We start from the raw sequence: 19,390 nt of genomic DNA, 5'->3' as shown, positions 1-19,390 counted from the left end.
TGTGAGTGTGGGAGTGTGATCGGAATTGAAATGGTTGGCCACATGTTGCTAAACCTGTTTTATTTAGAGTGAGGCCCACCCTATCTTATCAGGTCCCCAAATGGACAGACCACAAAGAGCATCATTGGCTTTGGACACACTTTTAGGTGGTTGTGGGGAAATCATGGAAGGTCAGCTGCCAGTGACTTGAAGGGAAATGTAACTAACCACCTAGTCAATCGCATTACTGCAGAAATATGCAAGTTTATTTAACAGCCTAAGGGAAATTCTACACTCAAATTTCATTGCTAAAAGGAGATCCCAAATGTGCTTCACTTTTAAAATATTTTACTTATGGTTATTGTCACAGCTGGAGGGTTCCAATGTGGTCAGCCCCCATTTGGGCAATAGCTGTTGTAAATGACAGCCAATGCTGTTCTAAACAACCGGGAGTAATGGATTCAACCCTGGTGGGCTTTTCAATATTGTGTTAAGGTGCAGAACTAATTGAAATTTAAATAACTATTTTAAGTAATTAATAAATGCAAATCAGAGCCCTGTGATATGAAAATTGCAGAGTGGATTCTGATTCCCCCTTTCCAAATGGTGAAATGGTCTTTATTCATCTTTGTCATGTATTGCCAGCCCAGAGGACCCCAAAACCCAGCAGCAACAGATATTCACCAAGACAAATGGTTACTTAAACAAAAGTTGCTTTCAATTATCTTTAAACAGGATAAAATTTTAACTTATCACTATTGACTTAACTAAGCCAACTTAACCCCCTTCTAATTCAAAGCACACGTGTATTCAATGTGCAGGTAAGCTCAGAAAAGTTCTTTGATTCACAATCCAATCTCACTTCTCAATCCTCCAAGTTTACTGGCTGCAGGAAATTCTTATACTGTGCACAGAATTTAATATTTATGAAGTTCACCAGGCTTTGGTGCTTGAACAGTAAATGGTTTCCACTCAGGAAGATTCTTGTCAGTTTTCAGAGAGAGATTTGCTGTTCGCTGGACACCCACAACTGACTCCTTTGAATCAGCCACTTCAGTGTCTTGCCGAAGAAACTTATCCCCTCAGGGATCTCCAGATGTTAACCTCTTTCTTTCAGGTCACCCCAGAGTTCCTTTTTGTTTCTCTTATTTCAAGTGAAATATTAGGCAGCCAGTCCTCTCCTCTTGCATGAACCACAAGGTCTTTGACCAGGCTGAACTAAGCACTCACAACCCATCTTCCAAATGGAGTTTTCCACAATCTTGCCAGCTTGTCCCGTTCCAGTCCCAGGTGCTGTTGCTGACTTAAAAACTGCCGAACTGAATTCCATCTCTCTCTCTCTCTTGCGCATGCGCGCGCGCGCACACGCACGCGCGCACACACACACACACACACACACACACACACACACACACACACACACACACACACACACACACAAAGCCTGTTTTACTCTCTCTGCTTGAAAAACCATATGATCCTCTTAGAACAGTAAGTTCCACTCCAGACAGCCTGCGGCTCCAATAAATGCTTTCATCTGTTGCCTTTTTGAAAACAACAATCCATTAGCAAAGTCTCTTGGGCACTCTCCAAAGCTTTTGTAAAGGCTCTTGGCTCCAGACTGTCTAGTATGAGCAGAGCTCCAGTATTTTAAATAAGATCTGTTTTAAAGTGGCCTATACTAAAAAGCCTTCCCCAATTTATCTCCCAAAAACATATTTATATACAATACAAACACAACATAATCTGTCACACCTGGTGAGGGTGTGTTTCACCTTCTTAACTGGGCACTGTTTCTAAAGGCTAACCTTCCTATCTGACGCTATGATGCCTCTAAGTTCAAAGCCAACCATTTGCAAAGGTTAATGGTGGATTTTATGGAGGAGAGGTGGTATTTTGCTCCACCTGAAAACATACAAGGATGCTTTATTCCAAATATTGCCAGGTTCAGATTTAATGTGGAGGTGTCTACTTTCAACATCCATCTTTTTGCAGAGAGATATAATTACTCTGAGGAAATGAAACGTGTTTAAACAGTGCAATGACTTAATTTTTCATCAAGTTTGGCTTTTGTCCAAGGTGAAAATTAATAACTCTGTCTGGATTTGATTTGAGTGTAAAATTTTCACTTGGAAAGGAAAGATCAGATTTGCTGCAGGACTCTTATTTGCATTAATAACTTAAAAAATGATATTCAAATGAGATTTGATAGGATAAACACAAAGATAGGAAACATAAAAGCCAATTTATTAGATTGAAAAAGGTTGGCGGCATCTCAGATTATTTGGATGGCCAGGAAAAAGAAAAAATCTTCAACAGGCAAGGCTTTTGTACTTAAGGGCAATGGTGTTTGGTTTCTGACCTCCCCTCATGCACCACAGAAAAATAAATGATCTCTTAACCTCACCCAATGCGCATGTTAGCAAATGTGTGATTAGTTTACGGCTAAATAAATTTGATTCACCCACATGTGTTTGGACATTGCACTTAGATGACCCACAAGGGCTGAGCATGTCAATGCGCTCGAACTGCTGAATAAAAATGTGACAAGGTCTGACCGAGATTAAAGGACTCACATAACAGGAAAATGTGATTCTGGAGGGAATACAGTGAGCAAATGGTGTAAATGCAGCCACAGAGAGCATGCTGTGTAAAAACTATGATCCATTAATTTAAGGCCACTGTGGGGTTATACTGGAGAGGGCATTGTTGAAGCTGTAAACCATCAGTGAAAAAATGAGGACAAAGGCAGGACGAATACACACGGCAAAACCCTTGAGCGGACGTAGAGTCTGATTATTATGTATCCCTTGAAGCCACTTGTAGTCATTCGGAAGCCTCGGCCCACCACTTGAGAGCCCCTGTCTTGGAGAAACAACCAGTTTTATGGAATATGTTCAAGGGTTGAACTCTTAGATAGATTTGCACATGTTGATACTACTGCTTTCTCCTGTTTCCAATTCCTGTTTGATTTCTGCAGTTTAAAAACTAGTGAACGCAATTACTAAATTAGCATTGGAGCCACACTTAATGTGCAGCTAGGTTTTTTTTATGCCAAGCACCACCCTACCCCAAAAATGTCACTCTGCCTCTAGCTATCATGGAGTGTTTACACTGGCTGTGTCTGGAGGGAAAAAAATTGACTGAGGAAACTGATTACTGTGCTGGAAAAGAAAGGGTGTGATCTAGGAGTAAAATTCCCAGGTGAGGAAATCTCCAGAATCCAGAAGCTGCAACTGATTTGCAGGCTTACTAGGCTCGTTCTTTGCCATCATAATTTATTGCTGAAAAGTGTGGATGTCAGTCACTGTTCATGATCTCAACAAGCCAAGTGCATCCTCTCAGGATAAAATATGCAGCAGATTATCTGCCTGTGTTGATGTCTTTGCTCCCAGGAGGTTGGTGTTCAGGTACGCAATGCAGAGCTATGAAATTAGAGTTTTCTATGTAAATACAGATGTATCTGTTTGGGAGTCACGCCATGTGGAGTGAAATGTGCAAGGCTCTGTCTAGATGGTCTGTGAAAATGTGACACATATTATCATTGCAATTGTAGCAGCAGGCAAGAATTGGAACACAGAAATGGTGAAGCCAATATTTAAATGTTACATCTGTCACCTTTTTTTTTTAAGTTCCATTTCAGCTCTCTATTAACCTGTTAACAAATGGTTCACTTTCATTTTACACCAAGCAAGGCTCCAGCTAGATTGCATCTGTTCCCATGTTTCATTGCTGCCATCTCTTGAAATCGTGAGGTATTTCAGCTCGAGGTCTGTGCTAATTACAATTGAACCCGAAACAAATGATACTTAAGGCCCAGACACTCAAATGAGCCCTAACTGTTACAGTCTTGACTGCTTCAATTGTGGGCCAGCTCTCAAGTCGGTCACAAGGCTCAGGGCAAGTGGTCAGGATGGATAAGAATGGGAAACAAGTGCTTTGTTGTGTGCCCCAGCTGATCTTTAAACTACTGACATTGGAGCATTGGAAATGGATTTCCTCACCTCCAGGCTGCAAACAGTGCCGATTGGCAAGAACATTTCCTCCTTAATCTCCATCACTACGGGGGCACTACAGGGGTGCATACTTAGCCCCCTGCTCTCCTCACTTTACACCTACGACTGTATGGATCAGTACGACAGCGACACTGATTACAAATTTGCTGTTGATTCCACAGTTGTGGGCTGTATAAAAAAAAGGGGCGATGAGTCAACACACAGATTGGAAACTTGGCTGAATGGAGTACTAACAACTTCTCACTCAATGTCACTAAAGCAAGGAGCTGACAGTAAGTAGACTGCCAGAAGAGAAAACCAGGTCCAGTGATCACTGGGGGAAATCGCGGAGTTGAGGGCAAGAAAATTTAAATTCCTAGGGGTCATTTTCCCAGATCAAACATATCGTGAAGAAAGCACGTCAGCGCCCCTACTTCCTCAGGAGTTTGAGGAGATTCGGTATGACATCAGAAACCCTGGCAATAGAGTTGTGTAGTGGAAAGTGTGCTGACCGGCTGCATCACCATATAGGGGCGCCAATAGCTCTGAGTGGAAAGCCCTGTAAAAGGTGGTGGACACAGCCCAGTACATTGCAGACAAAAATCTTCCCACCATCAACATCTACAGGGAACGCTGCCATCGGAGGGCATTAGCAATCATCAAGGATCCACATCACTCAAAATATGTTTTATCCTTGCTGCTTCCATCAGGGAAGAGGCATAGATGTCACAAGACTTACACTTATGTGTACTCGCCTTTATGTTGTATACACACACACACACACACACACACACACACACACACACACACACACACACACACACACACACACACACACACAGGTCCACGTACAATTGCTACCCCTCTACCATCAAACTCCCCAACAGACTCAATCAGAAATTTACTTAAGGACACTTTGCACATATTATGGCACAGTTTGTTTCGACTTTTTTCTTTGTTTACATTTCTCTTTTGTAAACCTTTTTTTTCTTGGTGCAGTTTACACTACTGATAATCACCTGACCCATAGAAAAAAAATCTCAGGGTTGTATATGATGTCACATATGTACTGACAATAAATTTGAACTTGAATGAAATTGGTATCCTGTATCTGAGTAAATTATTCCAAAAATGAATATATATTTTATGTCTTTATATGCGATTATTATGTGCTGAGTATAATGTGTGCTCGAGTGTACACCGTGGTCGAGAGAAATACAGTTTCACCTGGTTTTATACATGCAGTCAGATGATTCACAACTTAAACAATTCAGGGAAGGTGAGGTCAGAGCAGTTGATGAGGGGAGGAGATCACTGTGGGGCGGGGTGAGATGACTGAGAGTAATGCAAGTGGTGGTGTAATGCAGCAACACAGCTTTGTGAAGACCTAATTCCTCAGGAGTTGCCTCACGAGAATGGCTCGCAGAGAGTGGCTGATTGGAGGCTGAATTGTGAGCCCTGTCACTTTTCGAGACGGATACAATTCGATCGAGTATGCTCCTTAGTTAAACATTTTGTTTCATTCTCAATTGGTTTGTTTCTCAGCAATCACATAACCATGGAAATCTAGAAATTCTCTTCCTTCAGCATGAGTTAGCTTCTCTGAGTATGAATGATGGCCCAACCTCAGCAGACAGCCATCGATTTTCTAACTAGCCTTTGGCAAGTCCTGTACTCCCTACAATATTCCTATTATTAAATATTATAGTCAGTATAAATATATTGATTAAAAATATTAACAAGACAAGGATGGCATGGATAAATGAATGTCTGTTCCACTTTCAATTCTTAGAGGCAGAAAATCAGAGCAATGTGTACTTGCCTTTATGTTGTATACACACACACACACACACACACACACACAAAACCTGACCTGCCAAGAGCCCTACAGGACATGACATACTCCAAACAAAATCTGCTGCTCTTATATGCTTATACATTTAATGGAAGTCATGTGTATGACTGAAATGATCATCCAAGTGCAATAGGAAAAAATAGACATGAATTCTGGAGCTCTGAATTGAATCAGGGTAGAATAGATTCACCTTCGAGTATAGTCGTATTTTGATGAAAAATCATTCAAAAATATTCTCAGTATAATGATGATTTTAATGCAGTATATGCTTTTTTTACATGAAAGTTCTTTTATATAACTGATTTCAATTACATGTACATTTTTATTAATCAATGCCCTCAATAAATCTTAAAGTTGATGCCCCAATTTTAGCTCCAGAAAGAAATGAAGGAAAAATCAAACAAAGGTTTTATCCAGACCATCTCAGACAATTAGAAGAATACAAGATGCTGGAATCTTGGGCAACGGTGAGAGTATGCAGATGCTGGGGGTTGAGTGCAATGCCCAGTAGGGAAATGGATTCAACAATGGTTGGATGGGAGGTGCCAGAGAGTTGTGGTGAAAAATGGTTTGTCAATTTGGAGGCCAATGACTGGTGGAGTGCCTCAGGGATTGGTACTGGGTCCATTGCTGTTGGTCGTATCTATTAATGATCTGGATGATAGCGTGGTGAATTAAATTAGTAAGAATGCGGATGATACTAAGATTGGTGGTGTTGTGTACAGTGAGGAAGGTTTTCAAAGGTTGCAGTGGGATATAGGTCGGTTAGAAGAATGGACAGAAAGATGGCAGATAGAGTTTAATACTGATAAGTGTGAGGTGCTACACTTTGGTAGGACTAATCAGCAAAGGTTATACACATTAAATGGTCGACAATCGAGGAGGGCAGTAGGACAAAGGGATTTAGGAATTCTGGTATTTAATTCCCTGAAAGTTGAGGGTGGTGAAGTATGTTGGCCTTCATAAATCAGAGCATTGAGTACAGGAGTTGGGATGTCAAGTAGAAGTTGTATAAGGCATTGATAAGGCCAAATTTGGAATATTGTGTGCAGTTTTGGTTACAGGAAGGATATCAACAAAATGGAGAGAGTACAGAGAAGATTTACAAGAATGTTGCCTGGGTCACAGGGAAAGGTTAAACATGCTAGGACTTTATTCCCTGGAGCATGGAAGATTGAGGGGTGATTTAATAGAGGCATTTAAAATTATGAGGGGGACAGATAGAGGAAATATTGATGGGCTTTTTCCATTGAGAGTGGGAGAGATTCAAATAAGAGGTCATGGATTGAGATTGAAGGGGGAAAAGTTTAGGGGAAACATGAGGGGAAATTTCTTCACTCAGAGTGTGGAATGAGCTTCCAGCCAAAATGGTAGATGCTGGCTTGATTCAACTATTTATGGAATAGTTGGAGAGGTACATGGACGAGAGAGGTATGGGTGGAAGGTTATGTGCCAGGTGTGGGTCAATGGGACCAAATGGGAGAAGGTGATCGGCATGGACTAGAAGGGCCAAACTGGCCTGTTTCTGTACTGTAATTGATATATGGTTTAATAAAAGACTGGTGATGTTGGTGAGGAGTAACGTGTTCTCTCATACTGCAATTAGGCAAAGGGTTTGCAGTCCAAAGAACTGATACAGTCTGCAACCATGAAGTGAAAGCATCAAAGCAAATTCTGAAAGGTGCAATTGTTATAAATCAACCTGCTAATCATTTTTCATTTATTTTTGAATGATCAGAGATCATAGGGACAGCAAGTTGAAATCCCACAATGATTCCACCAATCTGATTTCAGATTTCTGATTCATTGTCAGCGTACATTCAACCCTGAGATTCCTTTCTCTGGCGAATGCAGCAGAATCACCACTAATTTTTAGTGCAAAAAATAAACTGTACACAACATAAACAAGTAAACAAATAACAAATGTAAACAAACTGACTGTATAAAACAGAGAGAACAAAAACCATCCTGCATAGCAGTGCCAGAGTAGGAAACAAACAAGACAATGTTCTCCAGGACCATGGTGCAACATTAAAACATCACAAAACTACCAACAGCGAACGTACAGTAGCACCAGGTCCGAAGAGGCCGCTGCAAGTGACTGCCGCGCCGCCATCTTGGGCCTTACCGCCACTGTATCCCCGCAGGACAATAAAACATCACAAAAATACATTATTTCTCTTCCACTAATACATAAAACTGCATTAAAATGTATAAGAAACAGTGCTACAGAACATTGAAAACATCCACTAGCTCAAAGGAAGAAAATGGTCACCCGGTCCGGAGAGGCCGCTGCGGTTTACTGCCATGCCACCATCTTAGGCCAGATTTATGGGCATCTGATGGACTCAAGATGTTAAATGTCCACCAACTTTAAGGGGAAACCACCTCACAGTTCAAAGTCCCTCAAGCCCATTGCCTCGGCACTGTTCACCACAAGATCCCGCAATCCTGGACGACGCATCCCCGAACCAGGCACACGACTCCATCGCTCCCGGACATCATGGAACACCTCCCCCATCTATGCCATGCCATCTCCTCGATCACCGGCAACAGGCAACTCCAACACCAGCGCCAAAGGCCACCTCATCCCAACAGAGGCCTCGATCCCCTCAGCCATCGAGGCTGCAACAGAAGCTCTGTTCCTCAGCAGTCAAGTCTCCACAACTTTGCAGCCGCTCTTGCTCAGTGATTCCCAAATTTCAGCACCCGACTCCCTGTGTTCCAACATCCATCCTTGCTCAATCAGAGATTATGCACGGCACCTACTTGGGGGGGGGGGGGTCCTGTAGCACCCAGTCCAGAAAGGCCGCTGCGGGCTGCACCCACGCTGCCATCTGGGAGCATGAGTCTCTGAGTGGAGGAGTAGCAGCTGTTCCTGAACATGGTGGTGTGAGTCCTGTGGCACCTCTACCTCTTTCCAGTTGGCAGCAGTGAGAACAGAGTAGGTGCTGGGTGGTGAGGGTCTTTGATGATTCCTGCTGCCTTCCGACAGCAGTGTTCCCTGTAGTTGCCTGTGCCTATGTTGTCATGGGCTGTATCCACTACCTTTTGGGGGGATTTACACTCGGGGGTATTGGTGTTCCCGTACCAGACCATGATGCTGCCAGTCAGCACCCTTTCCAACACACCTCTGTAGAAATTTGCCAGGGTTTCTGGTGTCGTATCAAATTCCTGAGGAAGTAGAGGCTCTGGCGTGCTTTCTTCATGAGGCCATTGGTGTGTTGGGTCCAGGAAAGACCTCTGAGATAGTGACTCCCAAGAACTTCAATTTGTTCACCCTCTCCCCCTCTGACCCCCACAATGATCACTACTTGACTGCTTAAGACAGCAAGAAACTTGCCCGCAATTTTTCAAGTTGTGCGTGGACAAGCGGGAGGGTAGGAGGAGGGAGAGAGGGAACAACAGCTGGAATTTGTTTGCCCCAGCATCACGCAAGAATTCTGCATGACCACTGAGCAAAAGAAAGCATGTCCCTGGTTAGCACTAGCCTTGTTTCCATTGGTTACACATTCAGAATAAAACAACATCAAGTAATTTTATTATGAGATTAGAAGTCTCCAATTAAATCTTTCACCATTATTATCTGGGCAAAGAAAGCACAGCACAAATATAAATAACTCATGGCTGGACCCACTGGGATATGGTGAACAAGAGATGTAAATATCACCTTTGGACTTCTCCGTCACAGCAGACATACTAGCCTGAAAACACCTGATTTTGTCTTAGAAGCTAAGCAGGCTCAGCCCTGGTCAGTACTTGGATGGGAGACTGCCAAGGAATACCAGGAGGCATAGGTTTTATCAGTGAGCGAGTTGAAACACAAAAGGCACTGAAATGTCCGGCTGAGTTCATCCAGCATTTTGGTATGTTTTTATTTGTGGGCGGCCTGGTTAGCACAACACTGTAACAACGCCAGCGCCAGGGACGGGGGTTAGAATCCTGCACTGTCTGTAAGGAGTTGGAATGTTCCCTCCCCCCCCCCCCCCCACCACTGTTCAAAATGTACCAGGGGTTGTACATTTTTAACAAACTTTTAATGTAGACATACAGCATAATAACTGATCATTTCAGCCCACGACCCCATGCCACCCAATTCACCTACACTCCAATACATTTCCAACGGTAGGTATGTTGTTGTTGTATGTTTAAATTTAAATGTAAACATTTTAGTGAGAACTGCTAAAAAGCTCTACATCCAACTCATTGCCCAGCATCATTTCCAACTGCTGTGTCTGCTCATCCCTACCTCTTTCTACCTTCCCCAAGGATCATTCCCACTGTGTACTTACCACGACAACCACAGGAAGTTCAACCTTGCTCTTATACCTCATCACCATCCAGGGTCCCAAACAGCCCTTCAACGCAAGGCAAAAATTCAGAATCAGAATTTATTGTCATGAACAAGTCATGAAATTCAGTGTTTTGTGGCAGCGTCATAATGGAAATGTTCCTATTATAACCATCTTACAGCATTACCAAAAAAAGAAAAAAAACAATCGCGCACAGAAACTAAGGCAGTGTCTTTGGTTCATTGATTATTGAGGAATCTGATGGCGGAGGGAAAGAAGCTGTCCTTGTGCCGCTGAGTGCTCGTCTTTTGGCTGCTGTGCCTTTTTCCTGATGGTAGCAGAGTGAAGAGGGCATGGCCTGGGTGGTGGGGGTCTTTGAGGATAGAGGCTGCCTTTTTAAGACACCGCCTCATGTAGATGTCCCTGATGGAGTGAAGTCTGGTGCCTGTGATGTCGCAGGCTGAGTTAACAACCCTCTGGAGTTTATTCTTGTCCTGAGAGTTGGGGCCTCCAGACCAGACAGTGTTGCAACCAACCAGAATCCTCTCCACGGTCCACCTATAGAAGTTTACGAGTTTGTACATTCTCCCCTTGTTGGGTTTTCCCTGGGGGGCTCTGGTTTTATCCTACCCTCCAAAATGTACCAGGGGTGTAGGTTGATGGGGTGTAATTGGGTGGCACAGGCTCATGAGTGAAAAGGACCTGTTACCGTGCTGTATGTCTACATTTTCTAAAAAATAGATACACTTAAAAATCTATCTCCAGTCACGATAAAGGGCTTCTGCTTGAAAAGTCGCCCATTCTTTTTCTCCCACTGATTCTCCTGGACCAGAATGCTTTTTGGTTGTGGTGCTGGCTGGGAGAGGTCAATGATTGCTCATCTGGACAACATAAAAATGAATTAAGGACAAAAGGAAAAAGAAATTAAAAAATACAAGCGCAGGGAATCTGAAATGAAAGCAGAGAATTTTGAAGTTCTCTGCAGTTTGGTGGCATGTCGAGAGAAGGGAGCAAATTTAACATTACAGGTTTACAGCCTTTTGATGAAACTGGCAGGTTCTGAAACAAACTGGAAAGGCTGGTCATTGGAAACTGTTGAACTCAATGTTGAGTTAGCTTATCAGGAAATGAGATATGCTGCTCTTTAAGATTGTTTGGAGCTCAGCTGGAAAAGAGTAAAAGACAGGGAGGGCAGATGTGAAGTGCGCAGGGAAATGGCAGGCAAGTTGGTCATTCTCCAAAGGAGTCACTTAATCTGAATCCAGTTTCTCTCATGTCAGAAAGACTACATCAAGAACACCAAGGTGGGAGAGCAGGGTTGGCACCGGGGTGGTGGTGGGGGGGGCTTCCATAGGGATTCCCCCCACCACCAAGTGAGGTATTGTGCCTCCCCAAAATACGGTCACAGCCATCGCTCGCCACCAGACTCGCCCCTTCCCCCCTCAGTCATCACTAGCATCTAGCTTGATGCACGCTAGCGATTCTCCACCTACCCCAGACTGCATCACTACCATGCGTCAAACATCACTGGCAGCTAATGATGCTCAGCGCCATAAAAGCAGCACTCTTGGCACCTACCTCAGAGGGTTGGATGATGGCAACAGCCCCCCTTCCCATACTGAGCAGGTTTATGAGCTTTGCACCTTCCCAACATGCTAATTATTTCTGGTGCCGACGCTGTGGGAGAGGTATAAATTCATTGTGGCTTGATGTGGAAGGAGTGGGTAATGGGGAATGAAGAGGTAAAGTGGTAGGTGTTGCACCTCTTCCACGGAAAGATGCCACAACAGGGGAGGTTGGAAGAGTGAAACTGTCCCTTCAGAATGTGAGTGCAGTTCCAAGCACGTTTCCTCTGGTACAAGCAGTATACATCTCCTGTCTTCTGATCTCAGGACCAACTCAGCAGATGAGACCTGTATTAATTCATAAAAGCTTCATGCCGTGAGGACTTTTGCGAAGGGCTGTACCTGTTCTTCAGGTTGCTTGCATGAACAGCTTACAGCAGATGGTACATTACTGTCACAACCTCAGGAGGAAGGCATAGGCAGCAAGAAGACACTTCTTCAGATATGCAGTGGCACAATTATCAGGAAATAAACATTGGTCAGGACATATCCATAGCTGAACATGTATCCTCTGAGATAACCTGCAACTACCATTCCACCTGTATAAAATTGTCTCCGTTATGGGAGTTTCCAATTTATAGAAACATAGAAGATAGGAGCAGGAGTAGGTCATTCGACCATTCGAGCCTGCTCCGCCATTCAATGAGATCATGGCTGATCTTAAAGTTCAGTACCTCGTCCCCGCCTTCTCTCCGTAACCTTTAATACCCTTATACTGAAGAAATATATCTAATTCCCTCTTAAATATATTTAATGAACTTGCCTCTACTGCCCTCTGTGGCAATGAATTCCACAGATTCACCACCCTCTGGGTAAAGAAATTCCTCCTCATCTCGGTCCTAAATGGTTTGCCTATTATCCTCAAACCATGGCCCGGGGTTCTGGATTTTCCCATCATTGGAAACATCCCATCTGCATCCATTCTGTCCAGTCCTGCCAGAATTTTATATGTCTCTATGAGATCCCCTCTCAATCTTCCAAACTCCAGCGAGTACAATCCCAATTTGCGCAATCTTTCCTCATAAGTCATTCCTGCCATTCCAAGTATCAGCCTGGTGAATCGCCTCTGCACTCCCTCCATTGCAAGAACATCCTTCCTTAGATAAGGTGACCAAAACTGCACACAATACTCCAGGTGGGGTCTCACCAAGGCCCTGTACAGCTGCAGTAAGGTATCCTTGTTCCTATACTCAAACCCTCTTGATATGAAGGCCAACATACCATTTGACTCTTTAACCGCCTGCTGTACCTGCATACTCGCCTTCAGAGACTGGTGTACAAGTACCCCTAGGTCTCTCTGCACTTCCCCATCTCTTAATCTATTGCCATTCAAATAGTAATCTGCCCTCTAGTTTGTATTACCAAAGTGGATAACCTCACATTTATCCACATTGTAGTGCATTTGCCATGTATCTGCCCAGTCCCCCAATTTATTCAAATCACACTGGAGCTTCCTGACCCCCTCTTCCATGCACACAACCCCTCCTAGCTTAGTGTCATCTGCAAATTTGGAGATATTACATCCAATCCCTTCATCCAGATCATTAATGTAAATTGTGAACAGCTGGGGTCCCAGTACAGATCCATGTGGCTCCCCACTGGTCACCGCCTGCCACTCAGAAAATGAGCCATTTATCCCAACTCTCTGTCTTCTACCTGCCAGCCAGTTCTCAATCCACATCAATACGTATTGTAGTAGGAGAATATTAGAAATTTTGATATCAAACACATAAATTTAACACATGCAGTTGGTAAGTATAATTCAACAGTAAGAAGCCTATTTCACAAAATCGACAGGTCAGAACAGCACACAAAATCCATCACCGCATGTGGCAGAGTTTAATATAGAAAATGCAGCCACACTAGGGCTTGACCTGTACGAGGCACAATACTGTCTCAATTACCTTCTCCGGAGCTTAGGAACTTTATCTTTTGATGAAAGGTTGCTTGCGTCTCCATTAACAATCATGCTTAGCTGTGAGGAACTGGTCATCCATGTTTTCTTTCTTTTTACACTATTTTTGTTCATTTTAATTTAAAAACCTTCTGCAAACTAAAAGGGTGCCATTCAATAGGATGATATGGACTAAATAAGACATTCCATATATCATAGTTATAATAAAATATTCTAGATAGTAAACAAAAAGAGGAAAGAATACAGTAGAGGAGAAAAGCTCAAACCCTTTACCTAACTGTGTTGCCAGAAATTATAGATGATGGTATTAAAAGAAAAATGGTTAAAAAAATATAAGGAACATGGGAAAGATATAAGTCAGAAAATTTATTTACATTGGAGAAAAATTATAAAGTAAGACAGTGAGTCATAAATAATCCCCATAACTTCTGGAATCTTGCATCTGAATCATGAATTTTTTCCATGTTCAAACAGGACACGGTGTCACGCAACCACTGATCATGAGTAGGCGGGGCAGCATCCTTCCATTTTAGTAAAATCACACACCTCACCAAAAGAGCTGTAAGAGAAATGGCATGACCCTGAACTGGAGTTAAAGAATCATTCCCACCCATTGTACCAAAGAGGGGCCACCAAAGGGTTCGGTTGTTAAATCGAGATTGAAAATTTTTCATCAATGTTTTAATAATCTCTTTGGTGGTAGATTCGTTCACTTCACGCAGAACACAAAATAAAAGGAACATTTAATTTATACAGTACAGTTATGAGGACATAATCAACCTGCTTTGGATGATATTTTATGACAAGTAATGAATAAGTGAATTAAATACTTCCCCATATCCTCTGCAGTTTGCGTGGCTTTTGATAATTATAAAGAAAATGATTTAGAGGAGTGAAGCACAAATCAAATGTTTGCATTTAGATAATTTTTTTTTCTGACCAAATGAATAAGCCAACCAAATCATCAAATGGTGTCTGTGCATTAGAGCCAAGATGGTAAATAGTTGATTGAGCAATTGAATTAAATTAAATTTCTGAGCAAATTGGTCCAGTTACCTCCAACACAATTTTTCTTGCCCATTTCTTATTACAAATTAGTTTCTGCCTTCCAGTTCCTGATTAAAATTCTCTCCTTTGTTGCCTTTAACTGATGGCAAGTCTCCCCCACCTTCCACAATCATTTATATCCTGCATGTCAAATTTTATAACAAGGCTTGTCCAGAAATGCAAGCAATAATGGCAGCACAACTTACACAATACTTTAAGGCAGCAAAATGTCTTCAGCCAAATTATTTCACAGAAGAGTGATGATAGACGATGAAAGGCACGTACATCCTGCATTAAGGTTACATAGAAGCTCTGCCAAAATAAAGGATGGAAGGTGAGGCAGAGCTTTGGAAACATGCGGGAAAATGATGCCAGACAGGACAAAGCAAGGAGTGAGGGAGAAGGGCATTCAATAGCCCAGGTACAAGATGCAAAATGGGCTCTGTTGATGGAGGTACATTAGCCCACATAATGAATCTTCCAGGAAGAAGGAAAGTCAAAGTATGCCTGGAGGAAAAAGTAAAAACCAATGTACTATAGGTTTTCGATCGCCCTCCTTTATTTCAGATGTTCAAATCAGTTATATATCAAAGATCTTACATTCGGATCTTTTTTTATTGCAGGGGCATAGGTGGAAATGAGGTTGACCACATATAACTTGCAAAGCTTTAGTGTCAATGACTTAAACACAGTTTTTATCCAGCTGATTGTATTTTTTTTAAATATTAAAACACTGAGCTGGCTGCTTTAAGCAGGATCTCAGGACATTCAGAATTTTTAAAAATTTTATTTACAATACGGTAGAACCTGATTTCAGCCACTGCTGCCTAATTAATCTATAACCCTATAAGTTACATGTCTAGAAATTGGATCTTGTAGTGCTGCTTCTCTCTGGATGATTCAATCTAAGCGCAATGCAAACTGTAAATTTTTTTGAGAGAAAATTCACAAAATGGGACTAAGTACTTTGGACACGATTCACATATGTGATATCAGCCATCTGCCTGATGATGTCAATCACCGTGTTAAAGATTGTGAACAGAAAGTTTGCTACCAGGTCCAGAGACCAGCAGACTTCCGGCAATTCTAAAATAACTCAAAGCACAATACAGAAAGTTCTACTGTTGGATCTTTTCAAATCGTCGCAAGGATAACCTGCTTCCACTCCAGTTGTCTGGATTCTGAGGGAGAAGATGAGGCCAAGGTGCCAACTAAAGACCTGTTCTCAATGATGTTGATGAGAGAAACAAAACAATTGACAGTATAATTGGGCAAAACTTCAAATCTTACTACTGCATTTGTAGATGGACAATCATTCCAAGAAGGAAGGACTAGCAAGCTGTAACTATAAGTACCATGTATACATGTGTATACATGGTACCAATTTTTTGGGGTCAAATTTAGTGGGTCAACTTTTACACAGACAATACTTTTGACCGCGCCGTCGGGAGCTTGGATTGGTCGGTAGCTGAGTCCAGGATTCACGGTCAGGGTGTCAGGAACTCGAATGGGCAGGTGGCCAGGGCGAGGATCCATGGTCGGAGCATGGGGAGCTCGGATGAACAGGTGGTCAGGTCGATGAAAATGGGGGGGGGGTGGGGGGGGGGAGGTTTACTTTTACACAGGACATACAGAAAAAAGGCAATTTGGAGGCTAAAAAGAGGGCTTACCTTTTACACAGGGTCGAACATTACAAATATATAGGTGATACACCATCAATGACTCCAATAGATGAAGATGAGCAAACAGATAGGCTTTTATTTTCTATAGAACAAAGGCATATCCACATTGCTCGACTGTCCTGAACTGGGGAGGGAGCTGTGGAACAGTCACCTTTATTCAGGATTCTGTGGGAGGAGTCACAAGTACAGTCGGCCAATGGGTGTGCCCAAACAGATCAATATAGTGGGTTATCACAATAGGGTATATTCTAGAAATTCTCACGAGAATCAGAAGAAGGGAACGTCTTTTATACTGGAAGAAAATAATCATCACAAGACTTTTATATATAATACATAAACAAATACCCTATTTTGATTTCCCTCTTTGTAAGAATAAAATCTATTTTCATTTACTCTGTAGAAGATGTGTGTAACTGGTATCCTCAAATGTTCTGATCTTCTCAATTGTGTTGGCTTCTAGAACTGGAGGAAATAGGAGTGGGATGAAGAATTAATGTGGCACTCAAAAGAAAGTTCAAGATCACCCCTGAACGTCGAACATTTCAGCACAGTTCAGGCCTTCCAGCCCACAATGCTGAGCTGACCCATGCACACACACAAAAAAATCTAAACCCTCCCTTTCTTATAACCCTGCAGAATAAATGTGGGTGCTCCTCAAAGCAATTACCCAATTTGCATTTGGTTTCTTTCATGCTGAGGACACAAGGCTAGAAGTGCAAGTGCATCACACCTTCACTTGGAACTATTTGAGCTGCAGTTTTGTTTACTGTGGGAGGATGCAGCCTGATGTCGCTTATCCACGGCAGGTGATTAATTGCCAAAATAGAGCCATCTCGGGACATCCTTGTGCCTGGAGCGCCATTCAATGTGTTGACTGGAGAGAATCACTTGATAACATTCCATCTCATGAAGGTACTCAATCAGAAGTGACGTGAAGTGTGACCCCACGTTTTGCACAAACTCTTGTGGCACCCCGGTGCGCCCTGGTGTGTTTTGCCATTGTTCAACTACCTGTTTGTCCGATCTGGATAAACATCAATCAGAACAAAGAAATTCTTTCCTTTGTGAATGAAGTCATCTTGATTTCTTTGGAGTGGTTGAGTTGGCCATTTTTATGACCATCATGATATTGCTCCATGTCCATGGCACGCTGCTGTGCAATGACTTTTAAATCCGTACCAAAGTTTGGCCAACACACACTTAAGAATGAGAAATTCCAAAGTGAAAGCCTCGTTAAGTCTGCTCCATTGATTGTGACTCTGCTGGACTTCTCCATATCCCTGCCTGCGATCTTGCACTAAAAGGATTCATTTGTCTCCACCTGCTGCCGATAAATGAAGCACTGATGTTAATAGTTTTCCACCTCATTTCTTGCCAGCCCATAATTTTTCCAACCATTAAAGTGAACAGGTGAAAAGTCTCAGGATAATGTGTGTGGAATTGGAAAAATCCAGGCAATTTCTTCATAACCATCAATCATCTTCTCAACTGATATTGATCCTGGTTCCGTTTGGAACTGTTATTTGCTTCCTGTAAACTATGGAATTTCTATCATTTCTTTTCCTTCTTATTTTCTTGGGTTCTTTGTGGTAATTATCTTCGACATCCATCTTTAAGCAAGTCGCAGAGGAAGGAAAGTGAAGGATTGGGTGATCCAATGAATACAATTAAAACCATATCTACTTCCAAGATCATCTTAACTCTGTGCTGCAAAATTAAAGCTGTCAATTCAGAACTTACAGTGAAAATAAACTGCAAATGGAAGTGCAGTTTAATTTTTTTGCTGTTGGTACCTTAGTTATTTTATTTCAGACTGCGCTGGGACCATCCAACATGCTGAGTATGGTGAATGACAAGAGTTTCTCCCACAATGGACCCAGTTTTAATTTCTGTTGGGCAATATTTCTTCCATCCAGACCTGGACAGCAAGAAAGAATCAAGAGAGCTAGAAGTTGACAAGCAAAAAATGTCATCAGTGCTACACAGGAATCTGCCTTGCTCTCAGATTAAAATTAATGAAATACCAGCTGGCAAAATTAGATGTCTTTGCTTTCAATTTTTTTTTATTGATAAAACTAAGGCTCAAGCCATTTGTAATCCCAAATCACCTCAGAACAGAATCAGTCCAGATATTCTTTGCACCGGTGATATTTTCCTTTTCCTTGCCTTCACGGCCAAATCCGCAGGGCAAATGTTTCCAACTCATGTGGCTCCTTGCACACCAAGACCATAAAGTGAGAGATCTTGACCAGGAGTTGAGAACGTGGCAACAATTTCACGGTTGACGTTCCTGCTGAGCACGAGTCAGAATCTATGATGTTGTTATTCTCTCCTCAGTAGTAGACACATGTAGTCAATTATATCAGGCCAATCTGCAACAAATTAATCTGTAAACCTTTCGCTTCTTCCAGAGCTCCAAATTGATATCATCTTTCAAGCGGTGCCTTGTTTCTAAGCTGTATCACCTGCTGCTTTAATCCTTTTCTTGTGGCAGTGAGGGAAATTATATTATGCACCCAGCCTGCACCTAACTTTCCCTTCCTTCAACATCAGTTATGTCTCCTGCCATAAACTTATCTTCTGAATATTAGCTTCCGCTATCTGCTGCACAGAAACATTTGAAGAATATAGTCCCAACGTTTACCCTCCTTTCCTCTCCGCCAGGATTCATAACGTAGCCAGATGGGAAACTTGTCCCTCTTTGACTGTGAAAACTTAAAATGTTGGAACATCTCAGCAGGTCTCGCAGTGTCCATAGGAGGCAAAGATAAATAGCCGATGTTTCGGGCCCGAGCCCTTCTTCAAGGTTCATGTCATGCCCTCGTCCTGCTGAGTTCCTCCAGCATTTCTGACTGCAGACTTCAGTGTTTCACTCCTTTGGCATAGGTTTTCCTTCTGTTATAAGATTACAATAAGGAACCATCATTGATAGTTTCACATTATTATGAATAATGTGAAATTTTATTTTCCATCAGGATAAAGACTTGTTCTTCAGTTAGA

General features: G+C 42.3%; 1 long non-coding RNA gene across 2 annotated transcripts in view; it reads right to left on the bottom strand.

The window, feature by feature from the left end:
* LOC138739857 (uncharacterized) overlaps nt 1–16,507 on the bottom strand; it is a 52,026-nt gene extending 35,519 nt beyond the window's left edge. The window contains exons 1-3 of one of the 2 annotated variants that reach the window (XR_011342485.1): nt 16,379–16,507; nt 14,915–15,020; nt 10,119–10,187 (exon numbers count right to left, since the gene is read on the bottom strand). This is a non-coding gene — a long non-coding RNA (uncharacterized lncRNA). Of the gene's footprint in view, nt 1–10,118; nt 10,188–14,914; nt 15,021–16,378 lie in introns of those variants that run through there. The other variant, XR_011342486.1, reaches the window with a different exon arrangement.
* Nucleotides 16,508–19,390: the final 2,883 nt, after the last annotated feature.

This window comes from Narcine bancroftii, chromosome 7 (genome assembly GCF_036971445.1).
Source record: "Narcine bancroftii isolate sNarBan1 chromosome 7, sNarBan1.hap1, whole genome shotgun sequence".
Taxonomy (NCBI): domain Eukaryota; kingdom Metazoa; phylum Chordata; class Chondrichthyes; order Torpediniformes; family Narcinidae; genus Narcine; species Narcine bancroftii.
This window is presented reverse-complemented; position numbering and strand designations above follow the sequence as displayed.